The following is a 22,066-nucleotide window of genomic DNA, read 5'->3' on the forward strand; positions in this document are numbered from 1 at the left end:
CAACTCATGCAAAAGGCACGTTTAGACTACCGGCGACCTCTTTTTCTGGTATAGATGGCCATACCAGTGCCGCAAGAGAATGTGTACCCGTTGTGTGCCAGGGCGGAAGATACAACCAGGAATGTAGAATCATACTTCATCATGTGATGACAACACCAGCTATTACATCTTTATGTATTTTTTTTATTCCGGGTTCACAGAAGCCATATTTTTGACTGGTGTCCGTTCTGAAAACACGTAGTTGTTTATAATATAATATAGTGAAATTATTATTCTGTGTAAATAGCTTCTTTATTTTGATCTTACTCTATTTATTACAACGAACATAAAGTCATTTTCGCGACAAACAACTTGTTAATATTAGTGATAATTCATACTCGTATATTACAGAACTAGGTCGACGCGTACATCGATCATCATCAAAAACTCGTAAAGAGCAAACTTCATGCCATCCAGCAGCTACATAATCTAAGTGTATGGATAAAACTAAACTGAAAGTAAGTTTGTTTTAGTCGTTAATAATTTCGTGCCACGGATGGGGGGCAGGACCTTATCAAATTAGTATCGACACCGAGCGGAGGGGTAACGAGGGTATAAATCCGTGGCATGTGGCAAACTCGACGTGACACCGTTTACGGCTATGAAATCTGCGGGACAAGTAAGAACCTTACGTTAACATTGCCCTTTAAAGGTTCCGTCACACAGGCGCGTTTCCGGTCGGGGCGTGAGCGTTTTATATGTACATGCGGCGCGCCCCGCTTACGGCCCGCCGGGAAAATGCGCCCTGTGTGACGAAGCCTTAACATCATACCTACTTGTTTCAATTATTTTCTATCGAAACTTGTTTTGTATACACAACAAACCAAAAAAAAACAAGTTTCGATAGAAAATAATTGAAATTTCTTAAACGTTTAGTATTTCTAGATAAAATTAATTTACCTAATTATATTAATTGATTCCTATAATATTGTAATTGAAAAATTCCATTACATCTTTCAACAAACAATATATCAGTTATCTAATTGTAAACTGTCTTGTTATCAATTACTCATCATAAATAGGTATTATATTACATGATCAAATAATTATGAATATTAGTGCTAAGTATTAAAGAGTTCAACTTTGAACAATGTTAAGAGTAGGGAAGTAGCGTGGAAACTCTGTATTGTAAACTTGACGTTATAACGTGAAGGGCCATAGAATCGGAGGATCGGAGCTAAAACCATTAGAACAATCAGTGCGATTAGCAAGACTGTAGGACGTCTTTGCAACTTGTAACAATATGCACTAGAGTGATCCATATCTCACGAAGTTGCGACTTGTAACAATATGCACTAGAGTGATCCGTATCTCACGAAGTTGCGACTTGTAACAATATGCACTAGAGTGATCCATATCTCACGAAGTTGCGACTTGTAACAATATGCACTAGAGTGATCCATATCTCACGAAGTTGCGACTTGTAACAATATGCACTAGAGTGATCCATATCTCACGAAGTTGCGACTTGTAACAATATGCACTAGAGTGATCCATATCTCAATAGTGAGGGTCGTGCCCTCCCTTTTTTTGAAGGGTAAGACCGACAACCGCAGAATAAACTTTTCGAACGCATCGTCATTATAAAATGAACCATAAAAAAGAGTCGCAAATCATAGCATTTTTATAAATGTTTCTGTTAAAACAAAAGATACTTCTCTTCTAAATTGAGCGAAGAAATGTGGCACGATATTTATAACAAACCCGATTTAATATTACAAATTTAATAAAATCGAAGTAAACTTTTTCAGTTCATTAAATATTTGATTAAATAAGAAGTACCTATGGTAAAAAAAATATCTGGTAATTTATTTACTAAATATGTCTACCTGGGGAATTTTTTGTCATTGTTAATATTAAATGAAACTCACTTAATAACAAAAAATCTAATCCTGAGTTTTGACTTTACTCGATATAAAAAAAAAATCACGAACATAGGTCATACACTTCAAAAAGCTCGCTCACGCTTACGCTCAGTGAGAGTGAGAGAAGAACACGAACTAACTAGGCCTTAAGCGTGAAGGAGGTAATTAAAGTGAGGTTAATATGATTGTTCATATTTTGATACGTCAAATTGATATTGGAGAAGACCAAAGCCGCTTATTTTAGGGCTCGAAACACGTAGGCAATATCGCGACGCCCGGCGCTTTATACTGGTGTCCTCATTACGCACAAGTTTCCCTCGCCTGGTGATGCTATTACTTTAATAAACCTAATGTAATAAACTGCACAATTTACTTTTTCACTACCTACGTTGGGTTTGCACTAAAAATAAACATGAGCAGCTGATGTGGTTTGCTTTGTTATATGATATACTAGCGAGCCGCCCGGCTTTGCACGGGTTACACAAAACCTTAACAAATTATACACCTAAACCTTCTTCAAGAATCACTATATTGATAGGTGAAATCCACATGAAAATCGGTTCAGTAGTTTTTGAGTTTATCGCGAAAATACAAACACAAAAACAGACAGACGCGGCGGTGGACTTTGTTTAATAATGTGTAGTGATGTTCGTTAGGAGTAGACACATGTTACTCGTACTAACACACGGTAATAAACTGTGATTATGTTGTTTTATTACCCAGCGATTTCGAGGCCTGATTAATTATAGGAAGAATAAAATTGCGGCAAATTATCAATTAACTGATTCGTTTTGCGACCAACGCTTTTACAACACGTACAAATTTGTATAACATATTATAGACCGTCGTAAAACTACGCGAGTATATTTCAGATAGATCGTAGCAGGTGGTATAGTTCCCTGGGTCTACTTCAACCCAAGATTTCGCATCGGGTTTGTCACCAGCACCACTACGCACAACCTTCGGTCACCTACGATGTAAGACATCCTCTAGACTGAGCATAGTAACGCTACCCCCTCTGTCACTATATACGGTAGTTTTACTCCATCTTCAAGTCAAAGTGTCAGAATCCCGTGCCGTGATTGGTCCGTTTCTTTGAACGGACCAATCACGGCACGGGATTCGCTCACCTCGTCCCCTCGCACCCCCGTATTTTTGGCAGCATCGGTTTCATGAAATAATTGCTCTAAACTCCGTCTAGAGGATTCCTAGTCTATGCCTAAGGCATTTTATGTGCACGCCTTCTTCTAAAATTAACAAATCAGTGACACAAGAGTGAATGAGGGGACCCCAATAATCAAGTCGAGAAACTGTTCTGTTCGCATATATATATGTTCATTTAAACTAACACGATATTCATTCATTATTTTAAACTAATACGAAACGTCAGGGCCAATTACATATCGAAAGATCGGTACTAGAACGCACGCTTGTAAAACACAACCTCACTGTGACAAATTATTATCGACGATTCAATATGTTATTTGTCGCACTAGGCACTAGTTATGTTATGTTATTCAAGCGCTCCGTCGAGCAATAGTTTATCGCGATACCCCACAACTTCAGAAATTCAAAATATATTATTATGATTACTTAGTAAATGCCCAATATTAATATTAACCGTGTAGAAAACGATTGATGATGATTGTACTGTACTAAGTTGATACAACCTTAATAGAATTGCGATTATCCTTTGCTTTCCACTTGATGTAAAACAACTGTAGAAGCTGAACAAAAAGCAGAGAGATACTCTTCAGTTTTCATTCATCCCGTCTGATTTTCAGCCCGTTGACGCTTTAAAACCAACTTCAGGGCAATCCGTCTCAATACAATACTTTTAATTATTCAGGTGAGTATTTCGACGTCTCAAGATTTGAATTTACCTTATTAAAGTTTGCACAGCGGAGTTGAGGGCGTAAAATTTTAATAAGCTCCTTATTTCACAACATTGACAGCAGATATAGACGCCAGGCCCTTCAGAGTAGGGCCACGAAGAAGGATTTCAAATTGAAAAGCGGTTTTATATTACAAAGTGAATTGATGAACAAACAATCACACTATTTACAGAATACACAATTATCTATATACTCGGTTTTATAGAGATCCTTTGGACTTATGCCAATCATGAACATCTATGTAAGTAGAACGTATCTAAAGCAACATATGACAGAATAATAAAAATGCAACGTTTTTAGTAGCATAACCTGAAAAACTGACATTTGGTGCTATCGTTTTTGCGAGCCATTCGGTATTTTACAAGTTTGCTTTTATTCTGTCGTTAATAAATTTACGAGACAAACCCGGGACAAACAAACAAAACAAATAGCAAGATCACTACCAAATAAACCCATAATCTGCGTTGAGACATCTATGTAGAAACTTTTGTATAATAAAACAATTTTCTTTGTTTTAGATCAGTTTTGTACAATTTGCAGAGCCGTTATGGTTGACATTTCTCACCTCAATTTCCATCTTTTATATGAATCCGATAATGCCTGGCAGGCATCCAGGAATTGGGTACCTACATCTACCCTGACTATTCGGTTTGAATTATTGATTTCACAACAATTGCTGTCTCTTACAGAATTTATATAATATGCAAGCGAGGTCAAATAACAGGCGAAATATGTTGTTCTTCTCCTTTCAATTTGGGATTTTTATTGCGTCTATTTTTCTACGAGACTTAATGCAGCTTCGCTATTATATACTGACTTTAAACTTATACTGCATGTTTATTTAGTTAAATAACAAGTGGTTCAATAAGTTCTATTGCGTTGAAAATAACCTTAACAAAAAAAAACTATGCGTGAAGTTTTACGTAAGCTATGGTAGGAATATTGCAAATCGTTAAAGCCGTCATAATAAAACAGAGATGCCAACACTACAGACATACGGCGCGATTCGGGAAATGATTTAGAGATTCACTAGATATGAAATAGTAAAGATATGTGACGTTCCACGGCAAAAGGTACCATGGCCCCGGCTGAATATTGGAGCGGAGTTAATAATAGCGTACGCGCCAGCCGTCATAAGGTTCCTTTTGCCGAGGAACGTCACATATCTTTACTATTTCATATCTAGTGAATCTCTAATTCATTTCCCGAATCGCGCCGATAGACGAGTATACGTACGGATTTAGATTTATAAGTAATTAAAAACAAATATCACTATGCGTGATATTTGGTTTAACTTTATTTCATTTTATCAAATCGCTAATTTAATAGCCATCGACTTAATAACTGGAGCCTTTTTACACAGCGAGCACTTAGCCTTAATATACATATTCATGAAGCTCGCAGACATTCCTCCTTATCATTCGTTCAATTAATTCCCGATATCTATCCCGATATAGATCGTAAACTGAGTGGAACTCATTCTTTTAAAAACCGGCCAAGTGCGAGTCGGACTCGCGCACGGAGGGTTCCGCACCATCAACAAAAAATAGAGCAAAACAAGCAAAAAAACGGTCACCCATCCAAGTACTGACCCCGCCCGACGTCGTTGCTTAACTTCGGTCAAAAATCACGTTTGTTGTATCGGAGCCCCACTTAAATCTTTATTTTATTCTGTTTTTAGTATTTGTTGTTATAGCGGCAACAGAAATACATCATCTGTGAAAATTTCAACTGTCTAGCTATCACGGTTCGTGAGATACAGCCTGGTGACAGACGGACGGACGGACGGACGGACAGCGGAGTCTTAGTAATAGGGTCCCGTTTTTACCCTTTGGGTACGGAACCCTAAAAAGGATCTAGGTTGAATAAGATTCAAAAGATCTTACGGTCTTTTCCGTAAGTACGTTAAAGTGGAGTGGTTTTTTAATAGTATTTTATGCAACCGTTGTTTAAGAGAGGTCAAAAAAGGCGAGTGGCGTGAGTAACAATTTGAGGCGAAGCTGAAAATTGTTAATAAAGACGCCACGAGTATTTTTTGACTCAGTTAAACAACGTTGCATACAATACTTTTTCTACGACCAAGCACTTAATTTGAAATAAAATTGTAAATTTAACAAAGATTTTTCATTTAATAAGCAGCAATGAATGGAGGGTATGGGCGGGAAAAGAATGAATGAAATAAAAAAAACATGTCTATGGTTCACTCATCTGTCAGAGATGACAATTAAAATTAGGTTGGCAACAATGTATTTCATACAATATTTTAAAGTGGTGATTACACGAAGTATCGTAAAAGTGCCAAAAAGATATTGCGTGTATGTATATTGTGTATATAAAGTATTTTTTTGGGTAATAGACTAAAGACTTGTCTTGACAACTATAAGATAGGGGTTTAAAGGTGGGTGCACGACCCTGTAAATGACAAATAAAAGTACGGGAGTAGAAAAAAAGAATTTGCAGCGATGCATATTTAAATTACTTAAGAAATGAACAAAACTTTAATTGATACTGATATCAGGCAGTTATTACTATTAAACCGATAGATACAACAAACTATTGTAACAAAGTCATTTTTTTTTTCTATTTTATAAACCTATACGCCTAGCCTAGTCTTTATTTATTTAAAAAATTCGCTTCAAAAGTCGAAAATAATGTGTCTTCCCCCTCTAACTTTTGTAACGGGCACATGACAAAATCAAGAAAATTAAGCTCTACAAATACTTTCCACGAATATTATTTACAGTATGCATTACCTAATGAGATTCTCCAAAAAGCTTTACTTCTTATTAAAACGACGTCGACGCTGGGAAGATACGTCTTTTGCTGGTACGGCTTTTTTATATAGTATGAAGGTATGTACGAAACCCTCCATTATTATGCGTGGCCCAAAACGCACTTGGTCAGTTTTTGAAGAGAACATGATGTCTATTGACGGGCGCCTTAATAAAGACATTTAATGACTAGGTCAACGCTAGGCCATAATCGAGGCTTTATGGCACGCCCAGTGTCGGTCATTTAAGTAAGCTCTGTGTGGGGCCTTAAGAGCTGTTCGTAAACTAACCGGCTTTGGGTTAATAAATTTATCGTCAAGGCTTTGAGGGCTGCTGTAAGGATTTTTCTCATGTAATATATTTGGAAAAGTTGTCACCCGAAACTATTTTGGTAGTAAGTAATAACTAAAATAGGACAGTAGTTAAGGGGCTATTCTCGTAAGCCCCATTCAGACGACGAAAAACGTGCAAGCAATTTTTGTTACATTGCGGTATTTGGTCGATCGACTAAATGGGGTTTTATCGCTTAAGGTTATTTAAATTATTAATTTTATTGAATTTATAATAAAGTTTACCCTCTGAGTTGGAAGGTCAGATGGCAGTCGCTTTCGTAAAAACTAGTGCTCACGCCAATTACTGGTATTAGTTGCCAGGCGGACCCCAGGCTCCCATGAGCCGTGGCAAAATGCCAGGACAACGCGAGGAAGATGATGATTGAATTTATAATAAAGTAATATTTGATTTAGTTTTTGCTAACGTTAAACTAAATATTTGCTGAGGGCACGTTTTAAACAGACTACAACCTAATGCTAGTTGTAGGTAAAATAAATAATTGTTTTATTTTCTACATAATTACGTATTCTTATATACCTACACATTACAAATTAGCAATATCCAACAGTCGCACTCGATCATTGTGTCTATTGAAACTCGTTGATTACCATAAAATGAGCTGCCGATACGTCTTCGCAAAGTAACTGACTGTGTTATGAGAAGTTAAACGCTAAATTTGCATAGAAATTATATCGCGTCCGCTTGTTCATAGGAAATTTTACTAATTAAAACGCCTTCGGAACGGGGATTCCGGTCCAATTAAAAGTTTCTCAGTGAGGAAGCTATTGTGTAGTAATTGATAATTTGGACGGCCATGCTGTGTTTTAATGCTTTGTTCGGACGGGCACTTGAAAAAAATAATGAATGGAAGAAGAATATCGAGTAAATTGGTGCATGACATAATTTAAAAACGGCCTAACGCGCAATCAGGATACACTGTTGTAGACAGGCATATAATTATGCACTTAGTGATCACATCAACAATAAAGTCTAGTTTACTTTACACTACATTACTTGTCTACATTAAGTAGGTCATTCTTTAATATTGTTAAGAGATTTTGGAGAAATTTAATACTTTTATCGAGGATTGATTACAATATGTCTCAAAAGTATATCTAAGGTACAATTTGTACCTACTCTACTCAGTCATCAATAATGTCACAGTAGTCATAACATTTTTTTTTCCTTTTTACAATTTAGTCGTGACAAAATTAAAACGTGAGCGTTATAACTTAAACACACGTTTTTATCACGCTATCTTTACAATACATAATTATGTATGCTATTTTTATAAATCTCATAAAAGCATAAGGATAAGAACCACCCAAATGATGAACTGTAACTGATGAATTGTCAAAATGTGCATAAGTTTGTAAATGTGCATAAGGGGACCCAGGGAATTATTCGAACAAGTACATTGATATTATTTCAATTCATCATACCTATTGTCACAGAACATATTAAAGAGGTTAGAATGGCTATCGCGCGCAGTTAGTATCGGAACCGGTGTCGCCGCTCGTTCATCTCCACATTTACTAACAATCGCGCAACGGTAGTAAAAACTTGTGTGCGTGGTGAATGGATACGCCTCCTGTAGACAGATTTGATGTCTGGCTTCTTAATCTGAACGTTATTGTGGCGCAAAAGGCATGTTTACTTCGTTTTTCGGTCAGCGCGGGCGAGTAGCATGCGAGCGTTTGCTCAAAACCGGCGGCGACACGTACCCTGCTCGCATCGCCATTCTACTTGTTCTGTGCCTATTGTCGTACTGCCAATAAGTATACACGTGACACATTCTATGGCCAAATTTCACTTCGCTCCTTGCAATATGATTAATTATCATACGTCAGCGTGGAGTGATTGTTTGCCGTGTACTCTGCCACACTATCGTTTGTGAAACTAAATTATTTACTAGCGAAGTTCGTGTGCGCCCGTCTTATTGACGTATAACGTCTAAACTTCATTCAACTAAATTACTTGTCGGAGAAAATTAATAACGAGCGTAAACAAAGAGAAAGATTATTGTGTCAATTAAAGCTGTGGACATAAAGAAGCGAAGACCGAGAAAAAAATTACATTGAGAGACAATCAACTATTTAAAAAAAAGTGAAGGTTGTTAACTATTTGAGTTAGGTATGTTGGAGGTCTATTATTTTGACACCAGCACAAAACAATTTAAAGTTTAAATTCTTCACCGTTGTATAGTACGATCTTAATACCTACAATTTTTTTAAATATTTATAATGGAACACGTTGCACTTCATCATTTGCACTGACAGTTTGGATCTTCATAAACCGATCGAATCTGGGAATGTTTTGCATATTTATTAGCTTCGGAAATTTCTCGATGTAATCAATTTTCATCAGCGTCAATTACAGTCAATTGGCAATCTAATGGAACGGCAAACTAAGACCTTAGAATCGACCTTAGCTTAGGCCTTTTTAATCCTGTATTATACCTATTATTTGTTAGATGGCGTCAATCCATGCTCAGGGTCTTTCAGAAATTTTTGATCACAGATTTGTTAATTGGTTGGTTAGTTCTGTTTTATGAAATATAATGTTCCTTGATATTCATTAATACAATACTAGTGAGAGAAGTGCCACTATAAACGTCAGATTTTCAAAGAAATTTTACATTGATGATGACATTGGTCTGTCTCTTGCACGGAAGAAAGAAAGAGCGCGCGCGCTCTAAGGGGAAACGGCATGTGCCTGGATTAGTATGGGAACCTATGTCGCCAACACGCTGTCACAAAAATTGGCCATATTTTCTTATTTCGAAAGGGATTATGAACCCTCACCCATCACAATAATTTGAACCTTACATTAAAGAAAATTATGTCGAAATTGCACTACGATTTTTATTTATTCTAAATAGTCATTTATGCTCTATCCCTTTTACACTTGCATGGCTTTTCCAAGAGTGAATGCGATAGGATAAAATATTCGACTATGACGTTGACATATGCGATAGGGATGTGCATGATTCGGTGTGATATCGATAAACGTTTATTAATAATTAGTTTTAGTACACGTAAACTACTCAGTTTTTTATACATATGTATACTATATTTTCTGGCGAAGATTAGGTTACCTACTTACTTTTTAATAAAAAGCGGCCAAGTGCGAGTCGGACTCGCCCATGAAGGGTTCCGTATTTAGGGGATTTATGACGTATTAAAATAAAACTATTTACTAGATCTTGTTCAAACCAATTTTCGGTGGAAGTTTCATCATATTTTTTTTTGTTGTTTTATCATTCTCTTATTTTAGAAGTTACAGGGGGGGACACTTAGGACATTAGAAACCTCAATATCATTTTTGAAGACCTATCCATAGATACTCATACTCATACTCATACTCATTTATTGATAATATTCTTAAAATATTACATGTCAACATCAGAAAATACATTTATATTGTTAAATCATTAAATTAAAATTACAATGGTAATAAATTGATTAGTTATTATTTTTGTCATGGTCAAAGAACTCCGTAACAGTATAAAAGGTCTTATCATTAAGCCATTTTTTTAGTTTCTTATTGAACATACTCCACACGTATGGGTTTGATGAAAAAAATTTTTTTGAGTTTCAGTTCTAAGTATGGGGAACCCCCAAAATTTATTGTTTTTTTTCTATTTTTGTGTGAAAATCTTAATGCGGTTCACAGAATACATCTACTTAATTACCAAGTTTCAACAGTAAGTTCTTATAGTTTCGGAAAAAAGTGGCTGTGAGGCTGTGACATACGGACGGACAGACGGACAGACAGACAGACATGACGAATCCATATGGGTTCTGTTTTTTGCCATTTGGCTACGGAACCCTAAAAACGCTAATTATAAATAATGGAAATATAGTTGGTCAAGCAGATCTTGTCAATAGAAAAAGGCGGCAAATTTGAAAAATGTACGCGCGAAGGGATATCGTCCCATAGAAAATTTGAATTTCGCGCCTTTTTTTACTGACAAGATTTGCTTGACCAGCTATATCAGGCTCTCCAAACCCCGGCCCGTGGGCCAAAATGTATGGGTACAATACTATAAGAAAGACTTTAAATCAAATAATCTATTGAATAACAATAAATAAGTAAGAACATCTAGCTAGAGGAAAAACAAAAATAAATTATCAAGAACATGTATGAACCTAAACAAAACGAACTGTGTATTTATACAAACATCGACATCGATAACTTTTTTGATATGGTCCTCGCACTGTGGCCGAATAGCACACCCGTACGTGACTTTTACGATAAGTAGATATCAACCTTATCTCATTTACATAAATTTGATTTTTGTACTAAACAATCCAAAAATCCTTGCGGAAACCGAAAATGTAAACAATATTGAAATATTACATGAAATAATACTTACCGATGATATGAAATGCCTCCATGTCTAATATTTTTTGTCCGGCTAGTGTTTTTACACTCCAAAATGGAGCAGAACGGCATATTTGTAATTTTAACTGGAATCGTTTTCACATCTGACATTTCATAAGCGCCATACTGAACTGACAACGATTGACAGTAGCTTGTGGTGAAAGTGTGATCAGCTAATCATAATGCTGCCACACGCTATACACCTACGTTTCGCTTCTATTACTTCTTTGTTTTGTGGTCTCTTGTCTTGGCAATATTTTATAATTGTATTATTTACTAGTACTTATTATAATTTTCAGTCGATACAGTTAATATACGATAATTTTATCATACATTACAATATTATAGTTACTTATTGAATTTTGCGACATGTTTCGTCTAACACAATGTTGCGTTTATTTGTTATTCATCCAGACGAACAAATTGGAAACAAGATACTGTTGAAATTGACAAAACCAATCTTTTGTAGATATTCTGTAAAATTTGAATTTGAAATGTCAGCCATATTCGAACTTTAAGATACGTCAAATATTAGATATTGAAACGATATGTATCGGATATATCAGTGTCAAACAAGTGTCAAAAGTGTCAAAAGTTATGTTTTTGTTTGAAGAAACGTCATTTTTGACACTTGTTTGACACTGTCATATCCAATTCATATCATTTCAATATCTAATATTTGACGTACCTACTCGTATCTTAAAGTTCGATTATGGCTGGTCTTAAAAACTTGTTCCTCTGCTTTGTAGATGAGTACATAGTAAGATTAATGTCAAACGCTATAATTCAGTAACTAAACCACCACCAACCTAACCAATTTACTTCGCGCGTTACTACTAACAACACAACCCTAACGTAAACCTGTATTTTACACTGGCTCCGATTCAAATATTTAATTAGTTTATTATTAGTCGGATTGCGCTCGCCCAATTGGATCTGCAAATTGTCAGTCGACAAATTAACTTCGAATATACAATCGTGATTTTAACACAGCCGGGTTGAAACTTGATTAAATGCTACGCCTATTTTCTGTCATGATTTGCATTTTGAAAAGCGCGGAAGTATTTTAACGTTTGTTGAAATCGACAAGTAAAAAAATCAGCTGTATATAGTAGCCGAACTTTTACTTCAGTCTGGACAAAGCTATTGGATTGAAGTCCATAAATCCAAAGTCCATTCACCGAAACGTCCCAAAATCATTGGAAGGGTAGGCCGAAAAAATTAATCTTACGCATACTCGTCTTCGCCGGTCTTCCAGCGTCAAAATTGTATCCCATCATAAACATGAAATCAGAATGTTTCTTCTGCTGTCAGCTGCTATTGAGTGGATTTCAATAAAAAACACTTCGGTAGGTTGGTAATTAACACACCGGTAAAATAAAAAAACAAATTTACAACAGTAAAATAGAGAGGGGTAAATAGATATAATCATTTTCACCTCAGCAGCTCGAACAAGAGGGTACTTTGCTACTTAAAAACAGTGAGCAAAATCGCATTTTACTCACTGAGTGAGACAAAATGACATTCAAGTGACCTTAATATTCAAATGTCATTTCAACATGCGGGGTCTAATACAAGTTCGAAATACTTGGATTCTATTATCTCCGTCCCTTTCACGTCTTTAGCAAAAAGAAAGAGACAAAAAGAAGTTCAAACTACATTCAACGGTACATTGACGGTTTATAATAGACCGCCGAAAAACGTCAGAACGCATCGTTCCAAAATACATACGAGTATGGATTCTTAATAATTAATTAATGAAAATAAAATTTAAGATTTGATGAAAACTGATAAAAACACTATATTTTACGTAATTTATTGTACGATTAAAATAATGAACTCATAAAATACACAGAATATCACGTAAAATAAATAATTATAGTTTTAAGAATCTCTACTATAGTTTTGTGAACTACACGAGATCGAAGTTATTTACATCTCGTGCGCCTTTGAGTCCCTTACTACGCTCAAGATTCTATAGTAGATTCACGAGCGTAGCGAGTGAATCTAATTTAGAATCTTGAGCGTAGTAAGGGACTCAAAATAAGCACTCGAAGGAATATCAAACTCAAAAAAAGTTCAAACTACATTCAACGGTACATTGACGGTTTATAATAGACCCCCGAAAAACGTCAGAACGCATCGTTCCAAAATACATACGAGTATGGATTCTTAATAATTAATTAATGAAAATAAAATTTAAGATTTGATGAAAACTGATAAAAACACTATATTTTACGTAATTTATTGTACGATTAAAATAATGAACTCATAAAATACACAGAATATCACGTAAAATAAATAATTATAGTTTTAAGAATCTCTACTATAGTTTACAAATAGTAAGTATCCGCAATTCGGACCGTATCTTACAATGATTTTTTTTTACAAAAAAAAAGTTGTCGATTGAAGTGTCAATCAATTGATGGTCGTTGTTTCCATATATTACCTATTTTATTTTACTGAAATTTACTACGTTTTGTTTTTGTGTTTGATTGTGGTAATTCAACTTAATTGTTAGTACATATCTTAAGAAAGCATGAGTGAATAGGTAAGTGATGAAGAAGGATTACATTTTTCAGGTTGTCTTATATGTTCTCACTGCTGAGGTGAAAAGTTTTGTGAACTACTATAGAATCTTTCGCTTGCACGGGACTCAAAATAAGCACTCAAAGAAATATCAAACTTTGATCTCTTGTTGTACAAATAACTATTCTCCACTACCTACTAAAAATCCAGTCTTCTTTATAGTCTTCATACTAAATATTTTTAACTGATGTTCTAATCAAAGGACACAAAAAAAGAGTCATGATATTTTTTTTACAAATACACGTACAAACGTCAGCAGAAAATAGGTAACTATAGTCGCAATACTGTTAAGTACTTGAGCTGCAACTTATATTCCTACCTATGAAAACTCCATGTCGATGACTAGGTTGATGTTCGTTTTACTCTTACCACCTTAACTAATTTCATGTTTCCCATAGCACAGATAGAACAAAAACTATATTAAATAATCAATCTTTCTTTAGGGCTGAAGATGTAATGGAACTCGCAACCTGGCCAGTTAGCTCACGTACGCAATAGATGTCGTCTGGAAAGTTGTGCGGCATTGTAATTGCTCGTAAATTTATATACGCTTACGTGGTAGCGCCGGATTGTTTTGGACAATGCCCTTTTTTGAAGATTGTGCTTAAAAATTCCAAGTTGGAATTTCTGCAAGCTTTTTGAACCATTATATATTCATGCTTTTAAGAACGAGTAGCCTCTAGGTACATATTATGTCCAAAATATTTCTGCAAGCTTTTTGAACTATTATGTATTCATGCTTTTTAGAACGAGTAAGTATCTCTAGGTACATATTATGTCCAAAATAAACATGCTAAAAGAAATTATTGATTGCTTTTCACATTCATTTGATAGTTATTTTCTCAGTCTTTAAATTATAAGCAAATATTCAAGTTATATTTGGGCATTTCTATTTAACACGTTCCCTGTGCATGCACGTATCATATATGTACCCTAAAATGCTACACATATGGTACATGCACAGGGAACGTGTTAAATTTGTACTTACCAAAATTTTTTGTGTTAGAATTGGGATTTTTTATATTATTTCTACTCAGAATCACGAGCTTTTTCCATTTTTACTAAGAAAAAACGTGTCCCCAAAATGTTTGGTCCGTTTGGTTACGGTTTTCATATTAACCTTCTATGACCGTAACAAAACGGACCAAAAAAATGTGTTAGAAACTTTGGGGACACTTTTTTTTGTATTAGGATCGAAAGAGCTCGTGATTCTGAGTGGAAATAATATAAAAATTCCATAATTTAAAATGCAAGTTCGGGATACAACTTTAAATAGAAATGCCCATTTTCTACCTTATTATCTATCTTCTACGACATAAGTAAATGTTATCGAATAAAATAAGCAATAACTGATTGATGACAATCATTTGTTTGTTATCCATGCTAAAACGGCACTGTGAGCAGTGTGGCTCACATGCGTGTATTATGAATACTGGCAGTGTACACACGACCTACAGTGTACAAGTCAACACAATTACTCATTAACTGATTTCAAACATAATGGCTATTAGGATCCTAAGCACACATAATAGTAGTTATTGAGGTTAGTTTCATCTGCGGTATTACAGTGTGTTTAGTAACATTAAGTAATTCTCAAGATGGGGTTGGATATTTAACTAATTCATTTAAATTTGAACAGGAATATTTTGAAATAAGTCTCAGATCGGAGAGTTTTTCTTTATTACCAGATTAGGATCCAGTACCTGGTACATCTGATAAAAGTACAACCAAGACTGATTGTGAGGCTATAGCGCTGAATGGTGTAGACAATTTGAAATTTTAGTGTAATATTATGTCTTATATTCGTAATCTATAACATAGAGAACAGAAATCTTCCCGTTTTTATGAAGACCTAGATTAACTGAACAAACATAGTCTCGAAGTACTCCGAACTCGCATTTACAAATCAAACGTCAATAAAAGCAGCTGTTCCAAGTAACTATTTAGCCTAAGCAGTCCACATCCGTAACTGAACTGGGGCGGGCAAAGCCACTAGTCACGAGGCTGAAGAGAACTTAGCTAGCAAATGGTTTTCCAGCAAAAAAAAACGCTACCAAAAAGACATAATTTGCTTATACTGGCAAGTTGGAAGACGTGTTTGTTTATACTAAGCATTGGAGTATTTTGTCCAGAGCCAGACAATTCTGTCAATTATGACGTGTAAAAATCTGTATTTTTTTACCAATAAAAATCTGAAATCTGATTTCAGGCGTTTTAGTAGGTATTAAGCATAATTTTACAATCTTACATGCACCTATTATACTAAAATGGCACTGTAATCAATTACCAAAATAAATATTCTGATGTAGTTTAAGTATTTATCGAAAATACTAAAATAATTTTATATGTTCTTAATTTTATTTACAGTAACATAACTGCTTAACAACGCTGGTTTAACAACGGATAATTATATTGTTTCAACGTGGATAGCGTCGCTTGCATGCAAAAACGTCAAGAAAACATGAAAAAAAATGTCAAAATCGCACGAGTCTTGCATTTCAAGAACAAAATACGTACCTACAACTCAAACCAAAAACTACGCTACCTGAGCTCTAAGGCTGTCTGGAAAAGATCACTTCGTTAAAACTGCCTGTTGTTACCTAGTTATATGTACATATTTTACTTACTTACCAATTTTGTTGATATTAACTTTGCAACACTCGTATTGCACAAAGATAAATGAAATAGTATTAATGAATACTACTTATTACCAGTTACTAATATCTACTACTGATCTCTTGAGACTGATCTCTGTAAAGACGCCTACGTAGGAACATTATTATACTCACTGCAAGCATTCTAAACTAGCGACAAGGCTATAGTAAGCTGTGCCTCCAACCACTTATTTCGTATGTATGAGGGAGCGCCCTGCGGATGGCGTATTTAAAAGCAGACGTTTGACTGACCGCATCGCTGTAGAATACTAAGCAACCAGTCTTTGTCATGACGAAATTATCATATTACAAAGAAGGGCAGAGATTGTATTATTCTTAATTAAAAATATCTTACTCAGAAAGTAGGATTGACTAATATTTACCAAAACAATACTTTCTTAAACATCTAAATGAAGCTACTACAAATTTACTAGTAAAATGTAGGTAGGTACATATTTTGTTTCAAGCCTTTTATCTTTATTTTCCAAAAACGGTTAATCTGTATTAGAAGCATAACTGTTCCAATATCTATTCCTGTAGCTCGGCCTACAGCTTTCAGATGGCATCGTAGCTTAGCCGGGACAGCGCTGGGGCCCGTTAATACGCTATTAACCAGTGTTGGCATCAATCTGAACTAAATCAATCCGGATTGATCAATCGAATTGACGCGTCAATCCGAATTGATCAATTCGAATTGATTCAATTCTGATTGACGCGTGAATCCGATTGAATCAATTGGAATTAACGCATCAATCCTCAATTCGGATTAAATCAATTCTCAATCTAGATTAACCATTAACCATCTTGTTATCAGCAGGGTGGCGTAATGCAGGTAGTAAAGTACATAAGTACGCGGCTAAAGTGTAGAATCTAAATATTGCCGTTGAAACCATGTTTTGCACCTCAGATATCGATTTTGAATGCAAGCAGTCACTTTCAAAGAATGTCACTAAAATGTTCCAAAACAGGACACCTTTCAATATTGTAGTTGAAAAGATGTTTAGAAACCTCTGGTTACCTCAGATATCGATTTTAAACGTCATCGGGTAATTTCTAGAAATGTCCCAAAAAAGGACATTTCTCAATATTTCCCTCGGAAACAAGTTTCGAAACCTTTGGGCACCTCAGATATCGATTTTGAACGCTATCGGTTAATTTCAAGGAAAGTCCCGAAAATGTTGCAAAAAGGACATCCTTCATATTGCCGTCGGAAACATGTTTCGGAACCTTTGGTAAACTCAGACACCGCTTTTGAACGCATTTGGTCAGTTTCGAAAAATGGCCTAAATAAAAAGGACATTAGGTAGTAGTGTTGAGTCGCTCACTCGTGAGGCACCTCATTTGTACCACTCATTTTGTTAATTTGTCGCAGTACTTCGTACCGCAAAAATGTCTTACTTCACTCCTCTATTCATTTTACTCATTTACTCGCGCGCATCACATTAATCTGAGGTGGTAAGTTAGTCACTTCTATATAATAACTAGCGACCCGCCCCGGCTTCGCACGGGTTAACAAATTATACATAAACCTTCCATAAAAAAATTGTCGCTGTTGGAATTAATGGAATAGTCGATGCTGAAAATATGCTAGTACCTCACCTCATTTGAAGTAAGACATTGTAACACCTCATTTTAGAAAATGAGGTACTCATACAAACTCATTTTAAATTGATGTCCTACCCATCACTATTAGGTAGGTACATACAAAGTAATCGTCAATCCGAATTGATGATTGAGGATTGACCGATCAATTCGAATTAACGATTAGTAATCGTCAATTTTCAATCAGTAGATTAAGAATTAGTTTCGTCAATCGTCAAACGTCAATTCGAATTGATCGGTCAATCCTCAATCGTCAATCGTCAATTCGAATTGATTTTTTGCCAACACTGCTATTAACACAGTTACTTTAGCTAATATTATTATTTTCGATTTATGGCCTCCTTATTACGATTATTGAGTTCCAAGATTTCTTTCCTACAAACAGAGCTATACGCTCGTATGCGGATTGCACTGAGTGCAATATCTAACTTTTTATTTATTTATCTATATCACAAAACATAATACAAAGAACTTAAAACTAAGATGCGCCACAGAAACTAATAAAAGTTTATGCGTGGTTTACAAGCAGTGTAATTAAGTTAGACTCACACCTCAAATACATCACGTTATTTAAACTTCTTAATTTTAAATTCACATTAGCTAATTTCACAAACGTTAAATTTAATTTTGTCTCTCGTTTCTAATTAAAAAGTGTATTTTTTTACTCCGGACGTTTTCAATTGTAAACAAAGGGCCGTGATTCACAGACACCGTCCCGTAAATTATTTACATTTCCAAGGAGCTCTGTTTAAAACCGCGCGATCAAAAGACGCCCCCCCGTTTCGCCATTACGAACTACAACTTCCACGATATCATATCTGAACTTGCTTACATACTAACAAATTCAACTTTATGATATAGCAGTAGAGTTCAATATTAGAGAATATCCTTTACAGCGATGCCAGGTTATAAAAATTATATAACGTACCAACATCGCGAGAAATATTGCGCTAAGAAAAAAATGCTTCCAATCCTGAAACTGTAGTGAAATGGTTTTTGTCATTAACCTGCTTTCTAGATGACAAAAAAAGCTTTGTTTAAAATGATTCAAGACTGGAAACAAAAATTTCATTATCTACGACTAAAACACGGATCTTTAGAATCAAATAAATAAATACGCACAGTTAGCGTATTTCAATATTTTAGTCAACATATTTAAGAACAACGTTAACCGGTAAAACGTAAACAAATAAAAAAATGCACCTATAGAGAACTTTATACTTGAAAAAGAGCTGTTACTAAAAGCAGTCTAGAACCGTTGACATCCGTCGTGAGCAAGAAGCAAAGAGGAATCTTGCACTCGTTTCCTCCTATCTTTTCAGGCTGGCGAGTGTGAGGCAAATTAAAGAGTAGTCCGATGTACGGTGACAATGTTATATGAATAAATATTGTTTTTATTTCACCTCCACAACGATTAAATGTTCACGAGTTTGAAATTCACGGGATTCAATCGCGCAAGCTTTCCCTTTAGTTGCACTTTGTATCGCAGGACGATTTCTTAAAAAAGCATGTAAGTAATTGTAAAGCTTTTAAGTAATTGAAAATATCATTGAAATAAACAAATGTTAATAAATGTTGGAATGGCTGCAGCTACTTGGGAGCCACAAAATTACTTAGTGCGATAAAGTGCGTGCATGCGTCGTGCGTCAGAAGAAAGTTTTATTGTATGTAGGTGGTAGATAATTATTTTGTTCATTGAAGGAAAATATTCCAATAATCTGATTATTATAACCAGCGTCGCACTGCACAAAAATCAAAATAAAATCAGTCCTTTTTACCCAAAGTTTCATGGGCACCAACCCAGCGAATCGTCGAGGCGGCGAAGGACGGCATTCAGACGAGAGCTCTCCGAGCACCGCGTCCCATTCATTGTGATGATTGCTCCCGCTCATTATACTTATGCAGCGTGTTTCAGCGGCATGACGACTGCTGTCCAAAGGTTTTTTCAAACTTTTGAATAAAGAATTTCGAAGAATTATCGTAATCATAGAATGTCACGTCACACCATTGGAGTTGCTCTCGTACATTCAGGCGGGCCGTATGCTTGTTTGTCACTGGCTTGGTATAAAGAACTATCCTGTCAAATTAATGGTTGTAACTCGGAATAAGAGGCAATAAGCTGGAAACTCGTATACATCTTCATTTTGTCTCTTAAGTCACCGGAAGTCTCGTGTGCGCATCGGGAGTTAAGTAATAAGTAATGGTTCATCTAGGTAAAACCAATATGTTATCTAAAAAATGCAGACCTAAAACCCGATGAGATATTTTTTTTTCTTATTACATACCAACAAATTTTGAAAATCGATCAATGTCGAGTTGATTTTAAGGAACATGTCGAATCTTTATACCTAAATGTATATTATTTAATCTGTGTCCTTTTCGTTGCATTCAAATTCCTATGTGACATAAGTGCATTAAGAAAATTACCCGATGCAGTCGCGACGTTAAATAAATGCGAATGCGCCTTCTACGGCGCTGTACATGGAAATGCGAGATATTTTTCTACGTCACAAAGATTTGTTGCACAAAAGCCTTCGTACCTTTTATGTAAGTATACGGAATATTTATTTTTTGTCGTCCTTATTCTTTTCCTCATGTTTTTCAAATTAAATGTCGACGTCGCTTTCTTTCAATACAGAATAAATTCTTACGTAAGACATTTCAACATAAAATGTATTATTCGTGGTAAACCTTAATCATCTGTATCATTATAACACATCAACATCTAACGGTATCGCGGTGTCTTTTTTATACGCTTTCTTTGTTTTGTCCCAGTATTTATTCGTCATTAATTCTTTATTTATCTTTTGGACGCTACCCATTATGATTTCTTGAGTTAAATTATTTATATTGCCTCTTCGCGTGACTTAAACACTTCTAATAAAATATAGTGAACATGGCCACAACAAACGAATTTAAAATACGGCTTACAATTAGCTTTAAAGGAGATAACTATGTAGTTATTAATGTACGAAAAGTGATGAGTAATTTGTGATGTAAAAGTAGGTAAGTAAATGTAAAAAAAACACATACAGTTAGATATGGAATGAGGCTATAAAGATCGCGACCAATAACGAGTAAAAGTTACATATTACAAGAAAAACGTTCGTACTAGTAAAACATTTTATTCCATAAATTCGGCTCTACAGTTTTGATCTTACAAGATAGAACAGATGACACAAACATACCCATACACATAGATTGCTAAAAGCATAACCCTTCCCGTAGACAGGTAAGAATAAATAGGATACGGTTGTTATTTTTTCAATTCATGTCAGGTTCTAGATGATGTTTCCTATCTTATGTTGTGAAGTTTGACCCTTGGTGCCAAATAAACATCTGAAACGTCGTAGAGCCAACAACAGCTGCTTAATATGCAATCCAATCTTCTAATTTTTATGACAGCCCAACCTATTAAGTATTAGCAGTTTTTGGGATATGTGATTTATTTTTTTGACTTCCGCCGTGCCTGATTCCGCTAGATCAAAAGGCTCTCACAAACAAAACGGACGGTACGCAAATAAGAAGTGAACGTCAAAAGGTGACACGGTGCTATGCTCGCCAAAAGAGTAGGTGCTTAAACCGGCATACGTCTTTTTAGTTTCCTGTCCTATTTTTGTGCTCTGTGGTAAATCCACTGTTTAGTTTTAGTGCCTTTGTTCAAATAAAACGCTGCAATGGTGAAGGTACTCATCAAAATATTTTGGTAGTTTGATCGCAAATAAAAATGAAAACATTTGTGTGAAACACAAGTCATCTTTGTCAAATGTCTATAAATCGTTATAATAAATATAAAGTTATTTTCTGAATATGGCGGTGATGGTAAGAGCTAGTCTGTGAAAGTATAAACACAGTAATTTTGGCGTTACTATCCTCTTGTTAATGGGCGGTAGAATAGAGAAGTACTTAGTTGGTTTCACAAAGAAAAAGGT

The 22,066-nt window shown here is 35.2% G+C and overlaps 2 protein-coding genes across 12 annotated transcripts in view; one reads left to right on the forward strand and one right to left on the reverse strand.

Annotated features, from left to right (window-relative positions):
- LOC134649216 (KIF-binding protein-like) overlaps nt 1-2,573 on the forward strand; it is a 287,050-nt gene extending 284,477 nt beyond the window's left edge. Inside the window, exon 3 of the mRNA XM_063503945.1 lies at nt 2,561-2,573. The gene's annotated coding sequence lies outside the window, so the exon portion shown is untranslated. The remainder of the gene's footprint in view (nt 1-2,560) is intronic.
- The window catches only part of LOC134649232 (CUGBP Elav-like family member 1), a 358,172-nt gene that overhangs the window by 233,225 nt on the left and 102,881 nt on the right, over nt 1-22,066 (reverse strand). The gene's annotated exons all lie outside the window — the stretch shown is intronic.

The sequence above is a fragment of the Cydia amplana genome, chromosome 1 (genome assembly GCF_948474715.1).
Source record: "Cydia amplana chromosome 1, ilCydAmpl1.1, whole genome shotgun sequence".
NCBI classification, from domain to species: Eukaryota; Metazoa; Arthropoda; class Insecta; order Lepidoptera; family Tortricidae; genus Cydia; species Cydia amplana.